Source organism: Canis aureus, chromosome 9, assembly GCF_053574225.1.
Source record: "Canis aureus isolate CA01 chromosome 9, VMU_Caureus_v.1.0, whole genome shotgun sequence".
Taxonomy (NCBI): domain Eukaryota; kingdom Metazoa; phylum Chordata; class Mammalia; order Carnivora; family Canidae; genus Canis; species Canis aureus.
Genome location: NC_135619.1, coordinates 64,150,376 through 64,163,121, shown reverse-complemented (window position 1 = coordinate 64,163,121; position 12,746 = coordinate 64,150,376). Strand labels below are relative to the sequence as shown.

General features: G+C 46.8%; 1 pseudogene; it reads left to right on the top strand.

The window, feature by feature from the left end:
* The first annotated feature begins 1,469 nt into the window (after positions 1–1,469).
* On the top strand, positions 1,470–2,715 carry LOC144319952 (heterogeneous nuclear ribonucleoprotein A1-like; annotated as a pseudogene).
* The last annotated feature ends 10,031 nt before the right edge of the window (positions 2,716–12,746 follow it).

The window sequence follows — 12,746 nt, the reverse complement described above, 5'->3', positions numbered from 1 at the left end:
TGGGACAGTTCTGCGCTGCCGCCAGGCCGCGTTTCCGAAAAGCGCAAAATTAAATAAGGTGATCCACATAAAGCACTTGGGATATAAGTGCTCAATTAACGGTAATTTTCGTTGTCGGTCAAGGGATTGCCTGAGTGCACAGCCCAGCTCTCCACTCCCTAGACAGGTGATCGCGGGCCAATTTCTTTCCTTTTTTTTTTTTTTTAAGATTTTATTTATTTATTCATGAGAGACAGAGAGAGGCAGAGACACAGGCAGAGGGAGAAGCAGGCATCATGCAGGGAGCCTGACGTGGGACTCGATCCCAGGGCTCCAGGATCATGCTCTGGGCCGAAGGCGGTGCTAAACCGCTGAGCCACCCGGGCTGCCCAATTTCTTAATTTCTCTATGCCTCAGTTCTTTTTTTCTTTTTCCTTCTGTTTTTTGTTTGTTTGTTTTGTTTTTTGTTTTTTATGATTGTATTTCTTTATTTGAGAGAGAGCATGTGAGCAGGTGGGGAGGAGCAGAGGGAGACGGACAAGCAGACTCACAACTGAGCTTGGCCGCTCAGATCATGACCCCAGCTGAAATCAAGTCAGATGCCCAAACCACTAAGCCACCCAGGCAAGCACCTCGGTTCTAATCTTCAGAGGTTTGGATGAATTAATGCATCTATAACATCTTGGACCAATGCTTAGTGCTCAATAAATTTTAGTTTTATGTTATTAAGATATCTCTATGACAGCATCATCAGCACCCTCATCATTTAGATCCGGGAGGGGAAAAAAGCACATTGGGAATATGCTTATTGAAAAGAATCCCCAGGGATCCCTGGGTGGCGCAGCGGTTTAGCGCCTGCCTTTGGCCCAGGGCGCGATCCTGGAGACCCGGGATCGAATCCCACATCGGGCTCCCGGTGCATGGAGCCTGCTTCTCCCTCTGCCTGTGTCTCTGCCTCTCTCTCTCTCTCTCTCTGTGTGTGACTATCATAAAAATAAAAAAATAAAAAAAAAATAAAAAAAAAAAAAGAAAAGAATCCCCAGAGTTGCTCTGGGGGTCCAGGAGGGGAAAGGGGGACTGGGGTCTCTCCATCTTTCTCTCTACAGAGACTTTGGACAAGCCCTTGGGTGGCTGGGACATTTGTGACCAGGGAAGGAGAAAGAAGGACAGGCCGGGAGAGAGAGAGAGATTGATTTTAAGGAATTGGCTCACAGGGATACAAAGGCTGGTGAGTCCAAGATCTGGAGGGTTGGCCAACCTGCTGGAGACCTAGAGAAGAGTTGCAGGTCAAGTCCAAAGGCCAAGACTGCTGGGAGAACTCCCTCCTCCTCTGGAGAGGCTGTTTATCTATGGAGGCCTTCAACTGAATGGGTGAGGCCCACCCACAACAACAGGGGTAATCTGCTTTATTCAAAGTCTGCTGATACAGCTTTTCTGCCCCTGGACGCCGCCGAGTAAGCATCGTTAAAGTCTCCCCTCCCATCGCCATCATGTCTAAGTCAGAGCCTGGGCAGCTGCGGAAGCTCTTCATCAGAGGTTTGAGCTTTGAAACAATCAATGAAAGTCTGAGGAGCCATTTTGAGCAATGAGGGACGCTTATGGACTATGTGGGATGAGAGATCCAAACACCAAGCGCTCCAGAGGCTTTGGGTTTGTCACGTATGCCACCGTGGAGGAGGTGGATGTAGCCATGAATGTAAGGCCACACAAGGGGGATGGAAGAGTTGTGGAACCAAAGAGCGCTGTCTCAAGAGAAGACCTGGTGCCCACTTAACTGTGAAAAAGATTTTTGTTGGTGGCATTGAAGAAGACACTGAAGAGCATCATCTAAGAGGTTATTTTGAACTGTATGGGAAAATTGAAGTGATTGAGATCATGACTGACCAAGGCAGTGGCAAAAAGAGAGGTTTTGCTTTTGTGACATTTAATGACCATGACTCTGCAGACAAGATTGTCATTCAAAAATACCATACCGTGAATGGCCACAACTGCGAAGTAGGGAAAGCCCTATTGAAGCAAGAGCCAAAGCGGCCAAAGTGGGTTCTGGAAACTTTGGTGGTGGTCGTGGACGTGGTTTTGGTGGGAACGACAACTTGGTCGTGGAGGGAACTTCAGTGGTCGAGGTGGCTTCGGTGGCAGTCGAGGTGATGGTGGATACGGTGGCAGTGGGGATGGCTAGAACGGATTTGGTGATGATAGAAGCAACTTTGGAGGTGGCGGAAGCTATAACGATTTTGGCAATTACAACAATCAATCCTCAAATTTTGGACCCATGAAAGGAGGAAATTTTGGAGGCAGAAGCTCTGGCCCCTACGGTGGTGGAGGCCAATACTTTGCTAAACCATGAAACCAAGGTGGCTCTGGCGGTTCCAGCAGCAGCAGCAGCTATGGCAGTGGCAGAAGGTTTTAATTACTGCCAGGAAACAAAGCTTAGCAGAAGAGAGCCAGAGAAGTGACAGGGAAGCTACAGGTTACAACAGCTTTGTGAACTCAGCCAAGCACAGTGGTGGCAGGGCCTAGATGCTACAAAGAAGACATGTTTTAGACAATACTCATGTGTATGGGCAAAAAACTCGAGGACTGTATTTGTGACTAATTGTATAACAGCTTATTTTAGTTTCTGTTCTGTGGAAAGTGTAAAGCATTCCAACAAAGGGTTTTAATATAGATTTTTTTTTTGTACCCATGCTGTTGATTGCTAAATGTAATAGTCTGATCATGACGCTGAATAAATGTGTCTTTAAAAAAAAAATACAAAGTCTGCTGATATAAATGTTAATCTTGTCTTTAAAATGCCTTCAAAGAAATGTCTAGAATAACGTTTCACAGAATATCTGGGTACCATGACCTGGGCAAATTGACACATGAAATTAGCTATCACACTTCCTCCAATGGTTTTTGGGACCATTGACTTCCCAGATGGGCCCTAGGAGGAGCATGGGCAGAACTGAGGGACTATGAGACATTAGCCAGCAAAACCCAAACCCTCAGGTCCCGGAGCATTGATTGAGATTTCCTAAAATAACCAGCATGAGGGCGTGTAATTCCTGGGATGGCAGCTGGGAACTTCCATCATAGTGTTGGGCCTTTATAGTAAAGTGACACCATCTGCATCCCCAGCCTGGGTAGGCCTGGTGACACATAGGTCACAGTTTCTTCTTAACTAAGTAGATCCTGAAGATTTGTCCATCCGTCTCTAAACCCAGTGGCCAGCGTATGCTGGGACAGGGTGCCAGTCCTCAATAATTGTTCAATGAATAAGTTTTCACAAATGCTTATCTAGTAGTGGCATAGATAAGTGGCTAAGATGTTGAACTGGAAATAGACACTATGACTCATGTTAGTCCAGTGGTCCATGCACAAGATCTTGACAGCGGCCACCCTCAGTAATAGCCAGAGCCCCACGTGGGGTCTCAGTTCCACCTCTGTCCATGGGACCTTGGGAGGGCCTGTCACTCTCTAGACTCTCTTTCATCGTTTGTAAAATTAGGGCATTAGACCAGATGATTTGTGAGGTTTTTTTCCAGCTCTTGCTTCTACAATTCAGTAAGATCATCCGCATGGTGACCAAACACCAGGATATTGTGCATGGAATTCACAGGGATAAAAAGAGATTCAGGGAAAGACACCCATGGACTCCTGTTCTACATTCTCTACTCAGTTTCAGAACAATTGCCTCTTGGAAAGACCAGAGCAGGTGGGTGATTCTTTGCCATCCTGAGATTTCACTATCTTTTAACGAACTATCTTTTAACGAACATTAGTCCTAATGTTTAAAGAGGTATTTTTTAATTACCTAAGATTATAAAATGTAAATACACATAAGGAAGAAATTCAAGATGCCATAATCACAGGGCCCCCCAAAACCCCGTCTGCATTTTTTGGCATATATCCTTCCAGAGTTTCTCTATGAACATATATACAATTTTGTTTTGTCAAAAAAAAAAAAAAAAAAAAGAGGGGGACCATGTTATATGTCAGTTATTCTATATTTTGATCTTTTAGGATATTAGGACCAGTCCTCCTTCCTGGTTTGTTTCTTGGTGATTTTTCTCCTTTTCAGTGACTAAAACCTCCTCACCATGTTATCTTAGATTTTGGTTTTATTGTAAATGCTAACACATAAGAAGCAGGGGTTTGCCTCTGTGGCTGGCAAACTCCAGAAGTTCAAAATATGGAGAACTCTGGGGAGGGTCAAAACAGGAAGGAGCTTTCACAAGTGAACCATCCCTCAGTTGTGGGTTGAATTATGTCCTCCTGAAAATATGTTCAACTCCTAGCCCCCGGTACGTGGAAGGTGACTTTATTTGGAAGTAGGGCCCTTGAAGATAGAGCTGCGGTAAGGATTTTAAGGTCACCCTGGATAAGATATTTGCATGTTGGCAGAAGGGTGGACCCGAAATCCAATGCCTGTGTCCTTGTAAGAGAACAGAGAGGGAGTTTGAGGCCCGGACACAGGAACACACACACGGGGAAAGGCCATGTCTTCACATGGAACAGAGATTGCAGTGATGTGTCTACAAGCCAAAAAACCACCGAGGATTGCCGACCAGCACTGGAAGCTAGGAGAAAGGCATGGAATGATTCTCCCTCAGACGCAGGAAGGAACCAATCCTGTGGACACCTTGATGTAGACCTCCTGGCTTCCAGAATGGTGAGAGAATAGGTGTCTGCTGTTGGAAGCTACCAGGCCCATGGTAATTCCTCATGACAGCCCTTGAAAGCCACTATACCCTCCATATCTCGTGCTCTTTTCTTGCATTTTGTTTCCAGACTTGTCGGGTAAACCCTTGAAAGCCTGCCTCTCCAGCAGACCTGCCAAGTCAGGCCTGGTAAGCAGAGTTGGGCCAACTTGGATTTCCTAAACATGAACATCACTGGTGTTTCCCCTAGAATAAGAAGCATGTGATTTACAGAGAGGGCCCTGGCCCGAAACACTCAAACTGATGAAAGACATCGTTAGACCATAAGCAGAATTCCAGCAGTGATGTACAGTTTACAAAATATTTAGATGAAAGCCCATCCAAGTCCTCAAAATAAAAATAAAGCCACGACTTCATCAACTCCCAGTGCCAGTTGTACAGTCACCTCCATCCAGGAGAGCACTGGGGTCTGGTTAGGCACCCACCCAGGTGATTACATGTCATCTCCTCCCTTCCATCCGTGCTGCTGCTAACAGCCGAGGAGGGGCTGCAGGCAAACGTGTGCACTGTGCGGAGAGAATTCTGTTCTAAATAAACATCTTTTTGGCTCATAAATGCTGTATGTGAGAAGAGTTCTTGAGATCTTTTTAGCTATTTTTCTGTCCTGTCCTAGCATGGCAAGAAGCAGACCTCGCTGCATTTCCCTTGCCTTTTGTTATCAGGCCAGCAGAAAAAAAATGCCCATTACACTTGCTAAGCAAAGTTGCAAGAGAGGATAAGAGGCAGCACTGCTGTGTGGATCACGTGCCTACCATGACAAGGGTCTCTAAGAATCGAAAATCGATGGACTTGGAGCGAGTGCTAATGGTCTAAAATCCGAGCAACCGGTTTTTCAAATGTTTGCTTTAAATTGTGGTCATTAAGTCCACATGGTACAAACTTCAAAAGTTAGTTTATTTGATGGGATGAGCACTGGGTGTTATTCTGTATGTTGGCAAATTGAACACCAATAAAAAATAAATTTATTTAAAAAAATGTTAGTTTATTTGGAGGACGTTTTCTATTGTGCTAACAGCTTTTATTTTCCTTCCACTGTCACTCGTGGTGAATGAAACGTACAATCTGTACTAATTGCAGTTTAGATCCCCCCTCGCAAGTGGAGAAACAGAGGTTAATAGAGTCATGAGAACATCTGCTCAGCAGGGTCTTCTATTTTATGTGTGTCCCATTTCTTCCCATGAACCAGGCCCCTGCGCTGGGTGCTGAGACCCCAGGGAGGCCGTGGGCAGTCCCCTGCCTTCTGGGAGCTGGCCATCCAGCAGGAGCGGAGCAGTGCCCCCACAGCGGGACCATGGAAAGGTGTGCGTGGGGAACATAGCATCCCCAAGGAGGGCACCAACCTTAGTGGAGACAATGCTGGAGACGCAGCCAACGACTCTTTAGTGGGTCAGGCCTGAAGAGTTGGGTCAGGGTTGGGGGGGTAGGAAAGGAAGGCGAACAATACAATGGGACTCGCACATGCAAAGGCCAGTGGCTTTGGGGATCGGAGAAAATCTGAGAAATAGGAAAGTGCCAAAGAGTAGGCAGATGGAGGCTGGGGCGCTGGGGGCCAGGGGAGACCCCTGAGTTGAAGTCAGAGGAGTAGGAACTCGATGACAAAGGCCACCCTGGATATTGAGCCAAGAAGCGTGTTCTTTCTCTTGAGGCACCTGAAAGAGGCCGTAAAAAAGTGTTAAGCAGGTGCGAGGCAACCGGATTTGCATGGCACGGCCAGAATGACAGGAAACCAGAGGGGAAAGACTGTAGAACTAAAGCTCAGTTGTACCAGTCTTATCGGGAGACAAAACACACCACCTAAAGGGGTGGGGTCCACTTTTATGGAGTAGAGGATGGCCGTGTAGTTAGCGGAACTCCCCCGTTACACACTTTGTGCAACCTAAGCATAGAAACTGTTCATAAACTATTACTCTGGCTCTAGTACCTGAGAACAATGAAAAAAGAGACAAGACTTAAGCTGCTTTCCTTACTCTGAAGTCCTTGTCTGGCTCAGGTACTTGGCATCAAAAGAAACCATCTTTCATTCCCATGCCTGTGGCCGGCAGGTCTCATGACGGGTGACTTCTGAACGTTTCCAACCAAATTCCCTCCGTTGAGAGTGTTAAGCAACTTGTAATTTTAAGCAATTTAGCCAGATTTCCATATACAAGCAAGCACATTCTTTGAACCAACCCATTGTACAACCTCATTTATCCCTGCAGGTAATAAACTACTATAAATGTGGAATTAGGTATAATCCAGGGTTCTCTGTGCATGCATGTGTAGTCAGACCAACAAGAAACAGATGCACTTATTAGGTACAATAGCTGCCTTCCACTTCACTTACTGCTGATGAATTATTTCTTTTCTTAATTCCAAGTCAAGAAAACACATCATATTTCCCAACTCATGCGATCAAAGAAGAAGCACCAGAAGAGCTAATATCGACAGCAACTGTACAGAAATGTGTTGGTGTGAGATATGTGAGTCTGCTGGTGTAATATCTAGAAATAGAGCATTCTATATATTTCCTTTTTTTTTTTTTTTTTTTTTTGGTCTCCACGGGCTATTCAAAGGCATCTCGTTCATTCATTCATTCACTTACTCATTCAACCAACTTTTTAAGGCTCCTACTGTAGCTATGTTTTTAAATATTCAAGGTGGTGGGATTTCCTGTCAAATCAGATACATCCCTGCCCTCCAACAGGTGAAAAGTGGCTGAGGAATTAGAATATTTTGTGGTCTTCAGAAAAGGACACTATTTGTGTGGCTCCAAGCTCCATCTCTTCTTGGTTCTAAGAGGCAGTGTGGGCTCTGGGGCCAGACTATGCAGGGTGTGAATGCCACTCACAGGTGTCACCGCCTTGGCAAGTTATTTGTCTGCTATGCTACTCATTTTTCTCATCTGCAATGAAAATCCTCATAGAGCCTAACTAATACTAATATGATTGTTGTAAGGATTAAATAAATTAAGATTTGTAAAGTACCTCAAACAAGGCCTGGCACGTAGTAGGAACCCAGGCATTTTTTGTTATGACCATACATGCCTGGAGCTCCTGCCTGGGAATCATTTACTGTGAGCCTACTATGTGCAGGGCAAAGCCCAGCTGCTGGAGAAGGCCCCAAAAGCAGGACTTGCATTCCAGCAAGTAGAGAAAACCTATGCACCGATACCCATCCATGAGGCAGATGTGGTCCAGCTTACGGGCCAGCTGCAGAGTACTAGCATCAATCGCCTCCTGCTGTGTAACAAATCCCCACAGACGTAGTGGTTTAAACCAACATATATCTATTGTCTCATGGTTTCCATGGGTCAGGGATCTATACGTGGCTTAGCTGGGTCCTCTCTTCAGGTTCTTGTACAGGCTGCACTCAAGGTATTGGCCAGGGCTGGGCTCTCACGTGAAGGCTCAAGCAGGAAATAGTCCTCTTCCACATGCATGCTGGCAAAATTCAGTTTCTTGAGGGTTGTTCAACTAAGCCCCTCAACTCCCTTCTGGCTGTTGCCCAAATGCCCTCAGTTCTGTGCCATGAGAGCGTGCAAGCCAAAGACATGATAGGGAGACATTCTGCTAGCAAGATGGGAATCACCATCTCATATAACATAATCACAGGAGGTAATGATCTGCTCCGGGCAGTGAGGGAAGCCAAACTCTCCATAGCACCCATCTCTCTGATGCTGAGCCACGCACTGTGCATCGACATGCAAATGGGAATCCAAACCATCTTCATCTCTCCAGCAGTTTCTTCAAAGTTTGATTCTGGAGAAGGCAGAAATAAGCTCGGTTCAGTGTCTCATCTGGTCAACAACCAGAAGTTTGAAGTCCATTGTTCATATATTAATTTTTTTTCCTTTAGCAGTTGTGGTACCATGTCTAGATCCCCTCATGTCCTTCCTGTTGGTTCAGTGTAGCCATCCCCCAGTTTCTACAAGCTTTGCTCCAAAAGTTCCTATCTGTAACTTTCCTTTTTTTTCTTAAAAAAAAAAAATTTTATTTATTTATTCACGAGACATACACAGAGAGAGAGAGGCAGAGACACAGACAGAGGGAAAAGCAGGCTCCATGCAGGGAGCCCGATGTGGGACTCCATCCTGAGACTCCAGGATCACGCCCTGGGCCAAAGGCAGGCTCTAAACCACTTAGCCAGCCAGTGATCCCCTGTAACTTTCTTTAGAGAGTTAATCTATGGTACCCTGGAACCACTTCACTCAGATGCTTCCAGAACCAAAAGAGCCTGAGAAGTTATAAACACCCACGGTGGCCTGACTGACTGGTATAGACATATACAAATCTGGATCCCTTACTTTTAGGTAAGAGAAACTCCACTGGGTAATTTATTCTCGAAAGCTCCTCAAGGGTACAGATTGAATATGGAACTTTACTTGAAATCACAACCTTGCCTGGCTAATTTTTGTTACCTCTTCTGTTTTTCCTACTCCCTTACAGTTTCTCTGGGGGCAAATTGCTTAATTAGTTGCACACAATTTCTTTCCTTGGAGTCTGCATTTGGGGGACCTGCCTAAGATCCCCCAGATGCAGTCCACAAGTAGTCCCAGGAAACTAACTTTAGGGATAAGATTCTGGATGTAGCTCATTCGCCAGCAGGATGAAAATGGGGATCCCATCCCTCATGGGAGGAAGCATTCTGTATTTTTTTCAATTCATTCGAAATTTAATCTATTTTATATTATATTTCTTTTTATTTTTTTTAAGATTTTATTTATTCATGCGAGTCACACACACAGAGAGAGAGAGGCAGAGAGAGAGAGAGGCAGAGACACAAGCAGAGGGAGAAGCAGGCTCCATGCAGGGAGCCTGACACAGGTCTCGATCCCTGGTCTCCAGGATCACGCCCTGGGCTGAAGGTGGCACAAAACCGCTGAGCCACCCGGGTTGCCCATTATATTACATTTCATACAATAATATCTCATTTTGCTAAAACTTGAGGACATAAACACAAATAGAACTTTAATTACTACCAAGTCATAAAGCATCAAGAAAGAAAAAAACACCTTTACTAATCCCTAATATTAATGTGGCATCTCGTATCTTCGTACCATTGCAGTTATTAAGACTTTCACTCTTGGTAAATTGTAATGGAATACAGATGGAAGGGGATGCCCTGGCTTGCATGTAATCTCTAGCTTTTGAGAAATACAGAGGAAATAATCATAAATCCTAATCATAAGGACAGAATTGGGTGGAATTGGGCTTGAGCAGGTCTAGAACATATGCATAAACTTCATGAAATACAGGCCTAGATCTCTGTGTTAGCGACCAACAAATGCACCGCTATCGGCTCACACCTGTGGGTATCCCCCATGGTCAGCTGATAGAAGAAAGATCCCCAGTTTGGCTCAAAGATAGTCTGACTCAATACATTGGTACAAACTGGAAATGGACAGTTGCTGAACTATTGCCCCAACCAGAGTGGGCTTTGAAGAGACCAATGAAGGTAAACTGTAATAGGTAGAGCTTTGGGCATTGCACCTGGTGACCCAATTTGTATGAAGGGAGAGGTGGCTCCAGGTAAGGAGACAGACATGTGGTATTGCACATTCGTGCCTACCAGAGAGCATTCATTGCAGAAGAGGCTTTAAGCAACCAGGTGGGCAGGATGTCTTGTCCAGTAAATGTCAGCCAGCCTTGGTCCGTAGCTACTGTGGTCCCTGTGCAATAGGCATAGGTCTCTGAATGTCCTGGTTGTCGTGGCAGAGATGGAGGTTATGCATGAGTCAAAAAGCATGGGCTCCTTCTCACCAGAGCTGATCTAGTGCTGCCACCGCGAATGTTTGACCTGTGGACAACAGAGACCGACTCTGTGTCCCCAGTATAGTGTCCTTCAGGACACCAAAGACTTGGTGGCAAGTTGATTATGTGGGACGCTGCTCACCCTGGAAGTGGCAGCATTTTATTCTGACTGGGATTGATACAAATTAGTGTATGAACTCACCTTTCCTGCCTGAATTGCCTTGGCAGGATCGACTATCTGACAACTCAAAATGTCTGATTTATGGACACAGGATCCCATATGACATTGTCTGCCTTTTTTTTTTTTTGACAAAGGAGTCATGATAATGGGCACATGACTATGAAATCTACTGATCCCACAATATAGCATTCAGAAGCCTCTAGCATGCTATATCGTAACCACATTCGGAAGGCAGAGGTGGGTACTACCTCGGACATGATACTCTGTGAGGTTGGACATCATCCTTTAGAATGCAGTACGTGCCTTAAACTGATGGTCATTATTTGCCATTGTGTCTTCAGTGAGTGAATACGTGGGTCTGGAAACCAAGGGCTGGGAAGAGAAGTAGTCTGGTTCACTATCACTCCTCAGAGACCTTTTTGGGCAACACATCCTTCCAATTCTCGTAACTCTAGGGCATTACGTCTAGAGGTTCTCATTCCTGGAGGGAAAATACTTCAGCTGATCCACTGGAGTCTCTCTTGCTGCTCCCATGCCCAGTGTTAACTGAAAACAGCAGTTTTTTATTGCAGCAGCCACTGCTTGATAAAGACATGGTAGTAAGGAGCTCAGGCTCCTCAAGGATGGAGGTTTGGGTCACCCTACCAGGCAAGGCCCCTAGTCTGGCAGACAGCTAGTCGCAGATGAGGAGATTCCAGAATGGATGGTAGAGAAAAGGAATGATGGATATTCATTACATTCTCGGCACCAGCTCCAGTGGCAGGGGCGGTGATTTGTCCTATGAGATCCATAATCAATTAGAATCTTGAATAAACTGTGACAAAATAGACTAGACTTTGTATGAGCAGCACATGAATCTGAGTGGTGCAAAGGGTGGACTCCAGTGAATGCTTTCGGTAACTGCCCAGAGCCCCCCTTTACTGGTTCATGGTACCTACCCCGAGCCGTTGGGTAGGTCTATCCTGAGGGCTCAGGCCTCCAACCTCCTTCAGAGAACCACCTTCCCTTAATTGACAGGAGCCACTTCACCCAGAATCATTCAGAACAGGAAGCGCTGGGCGTCATGTCCCCCCATTCCCTCTAGGAAGGCCTGTAGCCAGTGACTGACTGGGGTGGGAGTTTAAAAAACAAAACAAAAAACCAGCTCCCTTGCTGGGGAGCTTCATCAAGCTGACTACTCGCTCCCTTGCTTGCCTCCTTCTGCCCTGTTCTGCTTCCCTTTCTCCCTTACTGGTTTCTCCTGGAAACACTTCCCTCATTGCTTGCACACAATCCTTGGCAGCCCAAGACAGTCCCTTAACAGAATATAAACTCTGTGTGGACAGACACTGGCTAGAGGGGTTAGAAAAAAAATCTTTTCATCTCCCACATACCTAGCCCAGCATGGGATACCTGCCGGGAGTCAAATACCGATTTTGGCAAATCTTAGATTTTCTCCCTTTAGGAAGAGTCAGAAGCTCCTAAGTGGCGGTTCTGCAGTACATTACAGACCAGGGCACCTGTCGATTATCGACGATGTATGGATGCATCCTGTATGTCCCAGATCTGGGGAGTTGGGGCAATCTTGATTTTATTTTTTCCATCCTCTTGTCAGACCATTTCCAGGCATGTGCCCCGCTCGGTGTGGTGCATGTGTGGGGACAGTCAAAGGGATGGTGCCAAAGGGATGATGAGCCAGCCCGGGAGCCGCTGCGGGGAGGAGGGGGGCACTGGAGCATTATAATAAAGCCGGAACCGTGAAGTCGAGCGAGCCTGGGCTTCAGATCCCGGCTGCACCCCCAACCTGCGGTCTGCCCTTGGGGCCGCATTGCATTCGCGTCGGGGAAGTTCGCAGCCTCCCCACCCCGCCACCCCGTCACAGGATGGAACGCGAGCTAATGCGTGCCCAGCGCCGCGCGGTGCTCCGGGGCACCGGCCCCGCGACCCCGGGCAGCTCGGGAGGCGCTTCCTTCTGCAGGGGGGAGAAGGGCGGGTCGGGAGCCGGCGGAGCAGCCTGCGGCCCTTCCCGTCCTCGCCCAGCCGCCTGCGGGGAGGCGGGGCCCGACGCAGCGCTCCGAGCCCCCGGCGGGGCGGGGGGACGTCACCGTGGCCGGAAGGACCGAGGCCCCGAGACCCCGAAACCCCGGGCCGCACGCGGGCTCCCGGCCGGCGACG